The 16,351-nt window shown below is 39.7% G+C and overlaps 1 pseudogene; it reads left to right on the top strand.

Moving 5' to 3' along the window:
- The window catches only part of LOC140522521 (solute carrier family 22 member 11-like), a 55,926-nt pseudogene that overhangs the window by 22,808 nt on the left and 16,767 nt on the right, over positions 1-16,351 (top strand).

The raw sequence follows: 16,351 nt of genomic DNA on the forward strand, positions 1-16,351 counted from the left end.
TGAGTGAAGGAGAAGTCCCAGAGTCAGTGAGTTCAAATGAGCCCAGGCAGAAACCATTGTTCCTAAGGGCCTCTAAGAGAGTAAGACCCAGGCTGAGGGAAGTCCCAAGGAAAGGAGAGCTCTTTCCACAACTGCCCCCTCAAGATACCTGTCTATCCACAGACATCATAACATGGCAGAGATCATAGAAAATAGAAAGTAATTCAACTAAACTGACAAAATAATCAGCTCTGACACCCTGAGCAACATTATGACCTCAAATATTCCCCTTGCCCCACATCTCTATAGATAGCATGGAATTGGGACTTAGTTGTCTGGCATCAAGGTTGGCCTTTGGAATTCCCCTGGTTTTGGTTGTCTGCCAGGGCTATTGTCATTTATATTAGTGTCCTCATTTTATGTATTATTCACCTAGTTCTGCTTATTCCATTATACATTTGGTAAATACATATTTTCCCATTTTCTCGGAATTCCTCACATTTTGTAATTTCTTACATAGTTCAGGTCCCCTGTACAGACCCACCCTCCTATCGAGATGTTATTGTTCTGGCTAGTTTGGGACCAAGTGTTGCACACTGGCACCAATTCACTTTACTAAGCTGACTTTTGTTCTTGAAGCAGCATCATTTCAGGAAAGATGAGTCAGAGAAGGCAGGTAGTGAAGCCCGGCACAGAGATGGCTACATGACAACTCCCTGTCCCATGATCTTCCAACCAAGACAAATAAAGTATGTAAGGTGGGTGTCTAGCTCCACAGCTGATGAGGACAGGGTGCAAGAGAAAAGAATGGATCAGGATCTGAAACGAGGAGTTGATCACAAACCAGGAGAAAGCCATGAGTGGACATGCACAGGGGAACAAAGATAACAATAATAATTATAATTCTTATAGTGCTTAGATTTGTGAAGCTCATTTGATCCTCACAACAAGCCTCACAATAGGTTCTCTTGTTATTCCCATCTTAGAGACGAGGAAACTAAAGCAGACATCAGTTAATCGAATTGCCAAGGTGACAAAGCTAAGAAGTAACTGAGGCTTCTTTGTGAACTCAGGTCTTCATGACTCCACATACAGTGCTCTGTCCATTGCGTCACTTAGATTCTGCACTGAGGAGAGAGAGAGAGAGAGAGAGAGAGAGAGAGAGAGAGAGAGAGAGAGAGAGAGAGAGAGAGAGAGAGAGAGAGAGAGAGAACTGGAGTATATTTCACACAAAGAGAGAGGGACATGGGCGAAAGCAAAGGAGACTGAGAAAGGGAGGTCAGACAGAGCAGAGGGAAACCAGTAGTGAGCTATGTCAGAAAAGCCTTGGTGGAGGCACTATTTAGGAGAGAGTGGTCAATATGTCTCAAAGAAGTCAAAGAAGATAAACAGAAAAAATTCCCAAAGGGATCCCTGTTAATATGGGTGGTTAAACTGGCCTTTTCTTTACTACAACCTGGTGAGGCAAAAGTAACAGGTATTGTCATCCCATTTTAGAAATGAATAAACTGAGTCTCAGAGTGTTCAACTGTCTTAATCTTGGTCCCAAAGATAGCAATGAAACTCCCTGACCTCCTGCCACCTGTATCTGCCCTCGGACCTGAACCAAAATGAATCAGTCAATGTTTCCTGCTCTTTTAATGGTTATTAATGCAATGCAGCAGGATCAGAGCCAAAATGAAGGAGTGAAATCAGGGAACTCCCTGAGTGCTCCCCCCAAACCCCTCGAAATATCTGTAAAATGACTAAATAAATTCTAGAGCAACAGAAACCACAAAATGACAGAGCGAAAAAGATTTCTAGCCCAAGACAATTTGGAAAGCTGACAGGAAGGATCTATTGCACCAACTCAGAGCCAAGTACACCCCATCCTGGGCTGCACCAGCACAGAGAGAAATGGAGCAGGTCTCAGGGAGCTGAATTATTCCATTATACTGGTTGTAGTGGTTTTCAGACTTTTCAACCACAAACACCAAAGATAGCTTCAAAGGTCAGTGTGAAAGTTCTTTAAGTGAGAGAGGAATATGGTCTGGCCCCAGCTGTAACCCCATGGTGGTGGCAGACACTGCTGTGGTGGCCACTGCTTTTGGAGCTCTTAACCTACAAATGGTGGGGGGAATCAAGCAGTTGATCTGGGTCACAGTCCTGGTGGTGGTACTGGAGCAAGGAGGAGCCCTGGTGTGGCAGAGCTGGTGGCAGTTGTGGAGAGGGAATCCTATTCAAAGTTCCAAGGCAGAAAAGAGTGCCTGTGGCTACTCATAGACCCAAGCACAGACCAGGAGAGGAGTAAACACCTGTCCTTTGATCGTTCCATTTTGGAGGAACTGAGAATTTTCAGGTCCCTAGAGATATCTCTGAAAACAGCTGCACAAAATCCCGGAAACTTGGGGCTCTACACCCTCCACTTAACAAAGGGCTCAAAAGTCTAGTAATTAACTGGGAAATGATCAAAAAGGGGGAAAATGAGACTATAGAAGATGACTTTCTTGGTGAAAAGGTATTTTTTTTTACGATGAGGAAGATCAAAATACACAACTGGAGGAAGATCAAAACATACAACCAGAAGAAGATGGAAGGTCTAGGCTCCTGCATCCAAAACTTCCAAGGAAAATATGAAATGGTCTCAGGTCATGGAAGAGTTAAAAAAGGATTTTAAAAATCAAGTAAGAGAAATAGAGAAAAAACTGAGAGGAGAAATCAGAGTGATGCAAGAAAATCATGACAATGAGAAGAATGCCTTAAAAAGCAGAATTGGCCAAATGGAAAAGGAGGTCCAAAAGGTCCCTGAAGAAAATAGTTCCTTAAAAATTAGAATGGAGTAAATGGAAGCTAGTGACTTTATGAGAAATAAAGGAATTATAAAACAAAACCAAAAGAATTAAAAAGTAGAAGACAATATGAAATATCTCATTGGAAAAACAGCTGACCTGGAAAATAGATCCCAGAGAGATAATTTAAAAACTATTGGTCTAACTGAAAACCATAATAAAAAAAGCCTAGACCTCATCTTTCAAGAATTATCAAGGAAAACTGCCCTTATATTCTAGAACCAGAGGATAAAATAGAAATGGAAAGAATCCCCCAATCATCTCTTGGAAGAGATCCCAAAAGGAAAACTCCTAGGAGTATTGTAGCCAAATTCCAGAGTTTCCAGGCAAAGGAGAAAATATTATAAGGAGCCAGAAAGAAACTAATAAAGAATTGTGGAAACACAATCAGAGTAACACAGAATTTAGCAGCTTCTACACTAAGGGATTGAAAGGCTTGCAATAGGATATTCCAGAGGTCATAGGAGTTAGGGTTAAAACCAAGAATCACTTACTCAGCAGAACTGAGTATAATGATTCAGGGGAAAATGACATTACAGTGAAATCAAGGATTTCTAAGCGTTCTTGTTGAAACAATCAGAGATAAATAGAAAATTTGACTTTCAAATATAAGAATCAAGAGAAACTGGAAGAGGGAAACAGGAAAGAGAAGCCATAAGGGACTCACTAAAGTTGAACTGTTTACATTACTACATGGAAAGATGATATTTGTATCTCATGAGACCTATCTCAGTATTAGGGTAGTGAGAGGGAGTATGTATGTATGTGTATCTATCTATATTACATATGTGTAGGCATATGGGTATGTATGTGTGTGGATAGGTAGATAGACAGAGGGCACAGGATGAGCTGAATATGAACGAAGAATACCTAAAAAGTGAAAGTAAGTGTTGAGAGGAATGTGTTGGGAGAAAGAGAAAGGGAGAGGTAGAATGTAGTAAATCATCTCACATAAAAGAGGCAAGAAAGAGATTTTACAATTTAGGGGAAGAGGGACAGAATAAAGGAGCCTTACTCTCATTGAAATTCGCTTAAGGAGGAAATAACACATATTCAATTGGGCATGGAAATCCATCATACACTGCAGGAAGGCAGAGGAGAAGGGGATAGGAGAGGGAGGATAATAGAAGGGACAACAACTGGGGGAAGGGGTAATCAGAAGCAAACACTATGGAGAGGACAGGTCAAGGGTGAAAATGGAATAAATGGAGGTCAGGACAGGATAGAGGGAAATGTGGTTAGTCTTTCACAACATGATTGTTATGGAAGTGTTTTGCATGGCTACACATGTATGACCTTGTCGACCTGAAAGTTTATTTTAAAAAGGCAAACAAGCTGAATGCATATTGTTTATTCCTTTAAAGCTAGCAGTTATATGGACGTGGAGCCAGAAGGAAATCTCTGACTGAATGTTACATTAAAGACGAGGCTTAAATCTGTTTTAGGACTATCCAAGGGTGTCTGTGTCCCTCAGATTTATGTTCTCTATATATGTTTAACTATTCTATGAGGAGGAATTTTCTTTTTTTTTTAAATTTAATTTTATTATTATTATTTTTAATGTTTTACAATCACTGCCATAAAATTAAGATTTTATCCCCCCCACACCTCCCCCTCACTACCCCCCTCCCTCCCCACGGCAGCATACAATTCTGTATAGATTCTACATATACTTTCCTATTGCGTAAGTTTTCACTATAGTCATGCTATGTAGATGAACTAAAATAAATGGAAGAAATCATATAACAAATCAAAACATAATACACAAAAACACACACACACATAAATATGATCTGCTACATTCTGCAGATGACTTCCGTATTTCTTTCTCTGGGTGTGGAAGGCATTTTGCCTTAGAAAACCACGACTGGGATTTTTAAAAAATAAGTTCTTGCATTATTACGAATTTCCAAGTCTACCAGAAATAACTCTCGCATACTGTGGTCGTTGCTGTGCACAAAGTTCTCCTGGTTCTGCTCCTTTCACTCAGCATCAGATCGTATAAGTCTTTCCAGGGCTCTCTGAAGTCTTCTTGTTCATCATTTCTTATGGCACAATAGTACTCCATTACATTCATATACCATAATTTATTCAGCCATTCCCCAATTGATGGGCATGCCCTTGACTTCCAGTTTTTGGCAACTACAAAGAGTGCTGCTATAAATATTTTTGTACATGTGGGACCCTTTCCCATTTTTATGATCTCTTGGGGATACAGTCCTAGTAGCGATGTTGCTGGGTCAAAGGGTATGCACATTTTTGTAGCCCTTTGGGCATAGTTCCAAATTACTCTCCGGAATGGCTGGATGAGCTCACAGCTCCACCAACAATGAATTAGTGTTCCAACTCTCCCACATCCTCTCCAGCATTTATCATTTTCTTGTTCTGTCATGTTTGCCAATCTTATAGGTATGATGTGGTACCTCAGAGTTGTTTTGATTTGCATCTCTCTAATCAACAGTGATTTAGAGCATTTTTTCATGTGATTATAGATGTCTTTAATTTCTTCCTCTGAAAATTGCCTGTTCATATCCTTTGACCTTTTATCAATTGGGGAATGACTTGTATAGTTATACATTTGAGTCAGTCCTCTGTATATTCTAGAAACGAGGCCTTTATCCCTGAGCTTAGCCATAAAAATTCTTTCCCAATTTACTACATCCCTCCAAATTTTGGTTGCATTGGGTTTGGTTGTGCAAAACCTTTTCAGTTTAATGTAATCAAAATTATCCATCTTGCATTTCATAATGCTTTCTATCTCTTCTTTAGTAAAAAATTTTTCCCTTCTCCATAAATCTGATAAATACACTATTCCTTGCTCCTCCAGTTTATTCATGGTATCAATCTTTATACCTAAATCATGTACCCATTTGGACTTTATTTTTGTGTACGGTGTCAGGCATGGGTCTATGCCTAATTTCCGCCACACTGTTATCCAGTTTTCCCAGCAATTTTTGTCGAACAGTGAGTTCTTATCCCAGAAGCTGGGGTCCTTGGGTTTATCAAACAAGAGGTTGCTATATTCCTTGCCTACTGTGTCTTGAGTTCCAAGTCTATTCCACTCGTCTACCTCTCTGTTTCTTAGCCAATACCAAGTGGTTTTGATAATTGCTGCTTTATAGTACAATTTGAGGTCTGGTAGCTCTAGGCCACCTTCCCAAGCATTTCTTTTCATTAGTCCCTTTGATATTCTGGACCTTTTGTTCTTCCAAATGAATTTTGATATTATTTGATCCAGCTCTAGAAAATAATTATCTGATAGTTTAATTGGTATGGCACTAAATAAGTAAATTAATTTAGGTAGAATTGTAATTTTTATTATATTAACATGGCCTACCCATGAGCAACTGATGTTTTTCCATTTACTTAAATCTGACTTTATTTGTGCAAAAAATGTCTTGTAATTGTGTTCATATAATCTCTGGGTTTGTTTTGGCGGGTAAACTCCTAAGTATTTTATAATGTCTACCCTAGCTTTAAATGGGAATTCTCTTTCTATCTCTTGCTGTTGGACTTTGTTGCTAATATATAGGAATGTGGAAGATTTGTGTGGGTTTATTTTGTAACCTGAAACTTTGCCAGAGTTGTTTATTATTTCAAGTAGTTTTTTACTTGAATCTCTGGGATTCTCTAAGTAAATCATCATATCATCTGCAAAGAGTGATAACTTAGTTTCTTCTTTGGCTATTCTTATTCCTTCAATATCTTTATCTTGTCTAATTGCTACAGCTAACATTTCTAGTACCATGTTGAGTAATAGTGATGATAATGGACAACCTTGTTTCACCCCTGATCTTATTGGAAATGCATCTAGCTTATCCCCATTCCGTATAATGCTTGCTGAAGGTTTTAAATGGATACTGCTTATTGTTTTATGGAAAGTTCCCTTTATTCCTATGTTCTCCACTGTTTTTAATAGGAATGGGTTTTGTATTGTGTCAAAAGCTTTTTCTGCATCTATTGAGATAATCATGTGGTTTTTGTTAGTTTTGTTGTTGATATGATCAATAATGCTAATAGTTTTCCTAATATTGAACCAGCCCTGCATTCCTGGTATGAATCCTACCTGATCATAATGTATAGGAATTTTCTTAATTGAATAGGTCGTAAATACAATAAAGTAAGAGGGTTGACAAAGTTTCAATTGAAATTATGACCCAGGATATCTGTGTTTTCTTTACCATTTACATGCCATAACATAGTATATGTTCACAAAATATTAAGATATGGAAAAAGTCTCATTATTCAAGATACTGTCTTGGATTAAGGGACTCACAAAGTTTGCTAAGTCAGGCCCATCTGGCCTTGTTGACATAAGAAGAAGTATTCTATAAGTTTACTTCAGAGAGCAAAGAGACTGTTAGGTCCAGGCTCTTCTTCTGATTAATTAATTCAAGCTTTGCCTCTTATTAAAGTCCAAAAATAATATTAAATGTTATCAACCTATACCAAATTGTTTGCTTTCTCAATGAGAGTGGGTGGGGAGGGAGGGAGGGAGAGAATGTGGAAGTCAAAGCTTTAAAAATGAATGTTAAAAATATTTTTGCATGCAACTTGGAAATAAGTCTTATAAGCAATGAAGTATAGAAATCTATCTCCTCTACAGGAAAATACAGGGGAGGGAGATGGGAGAAGGGGGTGATAGGAGGGAGGGCAGATTGGGGAAAGTGGTGGTTGGGGTGCATATTGTTCTGGGGAGGAGGAAGGGGAGAGATGGGGAGAAAATTTGGAATTCAAAATCTTGTGGAAGTAAATGTTGAAAATTGAAAATAAAAATTATACTTAAAAAAAGATTCTCTGGGCATGTGAAGACATCAGTTTTCATTTAAAGCATGACTGTTGTGTTGATATAAATTATACAAATGATTAAACTCTTCCCAAAAGTTAAAAAATAATGCAATCCAGTACAGCTTTCCTTGAAGCAAGATTAGAAAATTCTTATTGTATGATCATATTAATGCTTGTGACTTCAGAAACTGGAGTGATCTTTTTAAAAACCAGTCCTAATGAAATCTGTATGAAATGAATTTAATGACCTATGATGTGGTATCCACGTTTTATCATTTATAATACTGTCATTTCTATATGGTTTGAAACTCTTATTTCTGAGAGGGTTCTAATTTATAAAGATACAAAAGTTTTTTAGGGAATACTTAAAATACAGAGAATTCTGCACTCAGCACATCCCAGGGAGAGTACTCGGCTGTGATTCAATATAGTGTCTAGAAAGAAATTTGAATTTATAATCTTTTATTTTAATGTTTATTTATTAATTTTAGTTTTCAACATTCATTTCCAAAAAATTTTGAGTTCCAAATTTTCTCCCTATCTCTCCCCTCCCTCCACCCCATAATACCTTGCATTCTGATTGCCCCTTCCTTCAATATGCCCTCCCTTCTACCACAACCCTCCCTTCCCTTATCCCCTTCTTCTCTCTTTTCTTGTAGGGCAAGATAGGTTTCTATACCCCATTACCTCTATTTCTTATTTCCCAGTTGTATGCAAAAACAATTCTCAACATTCATTCCTAATACTTTGAATTCCAACTTCTCTCCCTCCCTCCCCACCCATCCCCACCGAGAAGGCAGACAGTTCAACACAGGCTGTATATGTGTTGTTTTGCAAAAGACTTCCATAATGGTCACGTTGTGTCAGACTAACTATATTCCCCTCCATGCTATCCTGCCCCGCATTGATTCTATTCTCTCCTTTGACCTTGTCGCTCCCCAAAAGTGCTTACTTCTGATAACTCCCTTCTCCCATTTGCCCTCCCTTCTATCATTCCCCTCAACTCACTTGTCTCCTTCTCCTCTACCCTTCTGTAGTGGAAGATACACTTTCATACCAAACTGAGTGAGCATGTCATTCCCTCAAGCCAAATGTGAAGAGAGTAAGCTTCCGTTTTCCCTCTCACGTCCTCCCTTCTCTCCTCCATTGAGGAAGCTTTCTCTTGCCTCCTTGATGAGTGATAATTTACCCCATTCCATTTCTCCCTTTCTCCTCCCAATATATTCCTCTCTCATCCCTCAACTTTATTTTATTATTTTAGGTATCATCCCTTTTTATTCAGCTCACCCTGTATTCTCTCTCTCTCTCTCTCTCTCTCTCTCTCTCTCTCTCTCTCTCTCTCTCTCTCTCTCTCTCTCTCTCTCTCTCTCTCTGTATATATATATATATATATATACATGTGTGTGTGTGTGTGTGTATAATTCCTCCAACTACCCAAATATGGAGAAAAGTCTCAAGAGTTACAAATATTATCTTTTCATGTAGGAATATAAACAGTTCAACTTTAGAAAGTCCTTTCTGTTTTCTCTTTCCTGTTTACCTTTTCATGCATCTCTTGATTCTTGTGTTTGAAAGTCAAATTTCCTATTCACTTCTGGTCTTTTCATCAAGAATACTTGAAAGTTCTCTATTGCATTGAATGACAATTTTTCTCCTTGAAGTATTATACTCAGTTTTGCTGAGTAGGTTTTCTTCTTTTTAATCCCAGTTCCTTTGACTTCTGGAATATCTTATTCCCTTTGATCCCTTAATGTAGAAGCTGCCAGATCCTGTGTTATCCTGATTGCATTTCCACAATACTCAAACTGTTTCTTTCTGGTTGCTTGCAATACTTTCTCCTTGACCTGGGAGCTCTGGAATTTGGCTAAATATTCCTAGGAGTTTCTCTTTTGGAATCTCTTTCAGGAAGTGATCTGAGGAGTCTTTCAATATTTATTTTGCCCTCTGGTTCTAGAATATCAGGGCAGTTTTTCTTGATAATTTCATGAAACATGCTCTTTTTTTGATCATGGCTTTCAGGTAGTCCCACAATTTTTAAATGATCTCTCCTGGATGTATTTTCCAGGTCAGTTGTTTTTCCAATGAGATATTTTACATTATTTTCTATTTTTTCATTTTTTTTGTTTTGTTTTGCAATTTCTTGGTTTCTTATAAAGTCATTAGCTTACATCTGTTCCATCCTAATTTTTAAAGAACTATTTTCTTCAGTGGGCTTTTGAACCTCTTTTTCCATTTGGCCAATTCTGCTTTTTAAAGCATTCTTCTCCTCATTGGCTTTTTGGATCTCTTTTGCCAACTGAGTTAGCCTATTTTTAAAGGTGTTATTTTCTTCAGCATTTTTTTGAGTGTCCTTTAGCAAGCTGTTGACTCGTTTCTCAAGCTCTTCCATGGCCTGAGCCCATTTCTTATTCATTTTGGAGGTACTGGATTCAGAAACCTTGACTTCTTATGACAGTATGCATTGTTCTTCCTCATCTGAAAGGATGGAAGGAAATACCTGCTCACCAAGAAAGTAACCTCCTATGGTTTTATTTTTTCCCTTTTTTGGTTATTTTCTCAGTCAGTTACTTGATTTCTGAATCCTTTGTCAAGAGGAGGGTCCTATTGCTCCTCCTCATCCCAGGACCATGCTCAGGGCTAAGATTCATAGCAGCTACTCAGTTCCCCTAGGGACTTTCAATGGTGGCAGGGCCACCACTCAGGGTTGAGGTTCAGATGAGAACCCAGGGCTTTGGGCCCAGCGCTTCACAAATGGACGCCCACTGCTGCTGCCTCCACTGCTGCTGCCACCGCTCCCACCACTACCTGGAGCCAGTGCTGTGGTGGAATCTGCTTCCCTCTCGCCCATTTGGGAAAGCTCTCTTACTGACCTTTCAAGCTTTCTTTGGCGCTTGTGTGTTGAGGAATGTGAGATCCTCCCTCCTGGGGATTCTGTCCCAGAGGCCTGTTCTGGTCCTGTTTCTCCTAGTGCTGCATGGCCAGAGCTGGGCTCCCCTCCACTCAGTGTCCCGTGGGATAGACCTTTCCTGTGGGCCTTCCAGGTTATCTTTGGCTGAAAATCTCTTCCACTTTGTCGTTCTATGGCTTCTGCTGTTCTAGAATTTGTTGAGAGTCATTTTTTACAAGTATTTTGTGGGCTGTGGGGGAAGAGCTAGAGTCTGTGCATCTTTCTACTCTGCCCCCCAATCGCCCAAAGTATTTCTATTAGAAAATACAACATAAGCATCTCTTAGCATAGATGGAAATGTTTATTACTTGTCAGTGATTCAAGACATTCTAATGATGTAACTCTCTTCTCTCCATTTGCATTGCTGATACAAGAATTGAATTCTTGTTGAATTGTTCACCTGAGATGATTACTCCCATGGGATAGAAAAGAAGGAAATGATTTGCTCCCACTTAAAGCTTCAAGAAATGAAAGGGTGTTATAAATGGGGTCTAATCTATTGACAATTTTAGAAGTTTTTCCTGATAGGTCTATTTGAACATCTATTGGGGAAAACTGATTGGAACCAAATGCAAAGACTTGTCCTAACTCATTTACAGAATCTTTATAAAAGGGGAAAAACATCAAGAAGGACCCCAGCTGATCATTAATTCTGGCCATCTTGTTAGAGGTCTGTGGCATAATTGGGGATGAAAGCCTTTACACATGAACTTTCTTTTGCATATTAAATGATACAAAGTAATTAGATTTAGAATTAAAAAGGGAACCTAAATTCTGCTACAAACAAAAAGTGTGATTTTGGACAAGGAGAAAATGGAAAATTAATTCTTTCTGTTCTGCACTATTTAATTAGTTGTTTGTCAGAATCTGCTAGATGTCTCACTGTCCACAAGAAATGCAATGATGCCTTAAAGGCACTCAGAAAAGTTGAAAAAATCAGTGGAGTAAAGGATAAGACCCTGACTGTAGAGGTGAGAGGGGAAAGGGGAGTGAAGGCTAGGGTATGGGAAATGGTGCCTTTTCAAGTAAAGCCCAGTAACCAGGGACCTACCAACAGGAACGTTCAATTTCTGATGATGTTTATCCAAGTCTCAGTGGACCAGGCAGGGAACACTAAGGGATTGGGGTGGACACTTCAATTCACACTGAACAAGAATAGGGTGATTGAGAATCCCTGGAGGCCACAGTAAACTTGCCTGTTCGAAGAAACCAATCTTTTGGGTTTCCTAGCTGTGTCAGAGAGACAAACCAGAGTTGGGGAAGAGGTACCTGCACTGTGAGATAGTATGAGGATCCCTTTGTGGAGGAGGGGGGAGAGGGAGTTCTCTCCTTCTCTCTGGTTGAATAAGGTCTCAGCAGCTCCCTGCCTTTCTCCCCTCTTCTCTCAAACTCCATTCTCCCTATTCCTTCCTGCCTGCTCTTTTTGCTTCCTCCCCTCATTTCTTTCTTTGATCAGTGGTTTAGCCTTTGCCCTGTCATTCCATAAGGAGACAACATAAAATGATTGATGGCACAATGATATAATGAATATTTAATGAGATTTTATTTGTAAAACACTTAGCATAGTGCTTGCCATATAGAAAGGCCTTCATAACTGCTCATTCCCTGTCTCCTTCTGGTTCCAGACCAGCGTTGACTGTGACTGAGGCTACCACAGATCACCTACACCCACCAGGCAAATTTAGAAAAAAGAGTCTTAATGAAATTTGTATGAAATAAGCTTAAGTATTTGTGCTCTAGTAACTTAGAGGAGCACAAGTTAGTTAGAGAAACACATCCCTGAAGGCAATGTGGATGGAACACTAGATTTTTCAGTCAGCAGACATGAGTTTGAATCCTTTCTCAGCCATGTCTTGGCTGGGTCCTCGTGGACAAGCCCTTTAATCTCTCGGGCCTCAGTTTCTTCATCTATATGTAGCTTCTAGGGGAATTTCTCTAACTCAAAAGTGGGTTACCCAAACAGGACCCCTGTTTACTAAATTTTGAATTTCTATGAGACGAATTTGACACAGTAGACTGAAAGAAATATGCTCTCCTTCCAAGCTAAACCCTCAGGCTTCTGTCCTCCTGCAAGGAGGAGGGGAAAATACAACAGAAGCATGGTGTTCTCTCTATGGAGCTATAGGCTCTCAAATCCATAGTTCATGAGCCCCTACTGGTATGGTTGCCTTTATTACTCAGTCAAAGAACACAAGCCAATGCAAAGGCATTTAATGAACTAACATAAGAAAGTATCCATATTTTCCCCACAAACCTGGTGAATACTTTCAACAGCTGTAATCTCTTGCGACAGACATGGCCACAGCTTGTTCTCTCTTCTGATCTTATGTGATCTGAGAGTTTTCAATGGTAATTCTGTGATCCTGACTAGGCTCATGTTGCAATCAAAGTTGTCATTGGGGTAAGGAAGGACTTAACAAGGCTTTGGGGTCATAGTCAATGAGCTCCCACTTCGTCTCAGTACCTTCCTAGAATCTCTTACCAACCCAATCCTTCATGCTCCTTGCTTTTGTTCTTCCATAATCTAATCTCCAGCTTGATTCTATCCTTGGCTCTTCTCCTTAAAGGCATCCCATCATGCGATGCAGCTAGCTGCAGCACAGACCCATTACACCGTCTTGGATTTGGTCTGCTTACCCATTCGGCATACAAGAATCCTCTGTATGTTCTTTGTAGGATATAATATATGAGGAATATTAAAGCCTAAAGACTCCCCCAAAAGAATCTCTCAGGGAGACACAGTAAATAGGTGGTAAATAAGAACACGCTGAGCTTCAGTGTCCTATTTGTAATTCACAGAACTGTAGAATCTTAGAGCTAGGTGCCACAGTGGATAGAGTGACAGCCCTGGAATCAGTCATCTTCCTGAGTTCAAATCTGGCCTCAGATTCTTACTACTTATGTCAGCCTGTGCAAGTCATTCCACCCTGTTTGCCTGAGTTTCCTCAAATATAAAATGGGATGAGGAAGGAAATTGTAACCCCCTCCAATATCTCCACCAAGAAAACATCCCAATGGGGTCATGAAGAGTCAGATATGACTGAAACAACTCAATGACAGCAAAGAGTTGGAAAAGCCTTCAACGTCATCTATTAAACCTGTATATAAGCAATTCACTCACCAGTATTCCTCACCTTAACTCCACTAACACCTATCCAGCTTCTGCTGAAAAATATCTAGTGACAGAGGGACTAGCTTTTGGCATAACTCATTCTATCTTCAGCTCTAACTATTATGAAGTTGTTCTTTACCTAGAACCTAAACCTGCCTCTCTGCTTCTTTCACCTTGGTTCCTCGTTCTGCCTCTGGGGCCCTGCACAGGGAATGTTTGCTCTCTTCCATATGTCAGCCCTGCAGGTCCTTGAAGGAGGATTTGAGGTGAAGCACACGGAGCTATTTCTCTAGAAGTTGAACTAGAACCAAGTCCAACAATGAGGCAAGCTAAAACAGCAGCTTCAGCTTTTCAGCATGAAGTAGCAGGATGAAAGGGCAATGCCAACAAGACTGTGGGCATCAGGAAATTTGATCTCTCTCTTACCTCCCCCCTGGTTTGAACATGGACTTGGAATATATGTGTGAAGGCAAACCAGTGTCCTAGCATTATAGTAGCTACCATTAATTCAGCAGCTTTAAAGATTCACAAAGATTTAGCCATGTCATTGGGGGCACCTTGGTAGTATAATAGATAAAGCGCTGGACCTAGAGTCTGGTCAAATCTAGCCTCAGGTACTGACTAGCTGTCTGACCATGAGGAAATCAGTTGACCTCTCTTTCCCCCAGGTTCCTCATCTGTAAAATGGGGATAATAAGAGCACCTATAACCCAAAGTTCTTAGGAACATCAAATGAGATAACATATGTAAAGCCCTATGTGAATCTTAACAACTTAGTTTTTATTGTCATTTCAGTCTATCTCCTCTCCAAGGGGACTTCCAACTTACCAAGGTTTAAAAGCTTGTTAGAGAATTTTTAAAGTGGTCCTGCTTCAGCAATAATGTTCTCACAATCCACAGGAGAGCACTTTACTCTGAAGCTCTTGATGGATGGTGTAGAAAGAAATTTGCATTTGCAATGTTAAGGGGGATTATTAAACACTGCCTTAATGTTCATAATAAAGACCATGGAGATGAAACGTTAGATGAATTCAGGAAGCATTTGTTTTAACTTTGAAATTGTGATGAAGTGATGCTAGACTTACGTATTTTTTTTCTTTTACTACAGCAATAAGAGAATGGAGAGGGTTTAGGGGAAAGTCTGAAAATCAAGGGGACAAAATATTTTTAATAGAAAAGATCAGATGATCTTCTCTTAGAATTGATGGAGTTTTCTATTTCCTGGGCAGTGATTCAAGATATATCCAAATGATGTAATTCTCCTGTCTGCAATTGCATTGCTGATACAAGAATGGAATTCTTGCTGAGTTGTGCCCATAGGATAGAGGAGGAGGACTTTTTCTCCCACTTAGAGCTTCTAGGAATGAAAGAGTGATTTAAGTGCTGTCTATTCTATTGACAATGTTAGAAGTTTTTCCTGATAGGTCTATTTCTTCATCTATTGGGGAGGTATGATTTGAGCCAAAAGCAAAAACCTGTCCTGACTCATTTAAAGGAAAAATGCAAGAAGGGTTCCCAGTGATCAGTAACTCTGGCCATCTTGTCAGAGATGTGTGGCATAACTGGAAATGAAAACTTTTACACATGAACTTTCTTTTTGTAGGCTAAAGAATACAAAGTAGTTACTTGTGCAATTTTTAAAAACAACGTCACTCTGCTAGATGCAAGAAGTGTGATTTTGAACAAGGAGAAAATAGAGAATTAACCACATCTCTCCTATACTATTTAATCAGGTGATTGCCAGAGTCTGCTGCTTGGCTGATTGTCCACAAGAAGTACAATGATGCCTTAAAGCTGCTCAGAAAAGTTGCAAAAATCAATGGAGTAAAAGAGGAGACCCTGACTGTAGAGGCAAGAGGGGAAGGAGGAGCCAGAGCTGGGATGTGGGAAATGGTGGTCTTTCAAGTGAAGTCCAGTAGATAGGGGCCTACCAAGAGGAAAATTCCATCTCCGATGATGCTCCTCCAAGTCTCAGGGGAGAAGGGAAGAGGTAATATATTGGGGTGTATACTTTAATGCACACCGGACAAATACAGGACTCAGTGACTAAGGTCACTTCAAGACATAGTTGGAAGACTTCAATTTTGAGGGCTTCTTAGCTGTGTCAGAGAGAGAAACTAGAGTGGGGGAGGAGGTACCTGAACTAAGGGAAAGTGGGAGAAGGACCTGGTGGAGGAGCGGGTAGAGGATTCTCTCCTTCGCTCTGGTTTTAGAAGGTCTCAGCAGCCCTATGCCGTTCCACCCTTCTGTCTGCAGTGCTATTCTCCATATTCCCTCCTGCTGACTCTTTCTGATTTTTTTTTCTCCCAGTTCTATCTTTTCTCAGGTTTAACCCTTGACCTGCCATTTATTAAAGAGACAATGTAAAGTAGTTGATGGGAAAATTATATAAATAAGTATTAACTGCATTTTTATTTGTAAAACACCTATCACAGTGCTTCCACACGGTCACTCCTGAACAACTGCTTATTCTCGGCCTTCCTCTGATCCCAGAGCAGCCTTGGCTGAGGCTAAGGCTACCAAGGGTCACCTACTCACACAAGGTAAATTTCGAAAAGGAATCTTAATGAAATTGATGTGAAAGGAGTTTAATTATTTGTGTGCCACAAAATTACAGGAGCACAAGGTCGGCACCAAAGCCAGTCCCTGAAGGCAATGGAGAGAACACAGAACTTTTCACTAAGCAGACATGAGTTT

The sequence above is a fragment of the Notamacropus eugenii genome, chromosome 2, assembly GCF_028372415.1.
Source record: "Notamacropus eugenii isolate mMacEug1 chromosome 2, mMacEug1.pri_v2, whole genome shotgun sequence".
NCBI classification, from domain to species: Eukaryota; Metazoa; Chordata; class Mammalia; order Diprotodontia; family Macropodidae; genus Notamacropus; species Notamacropus eugenii.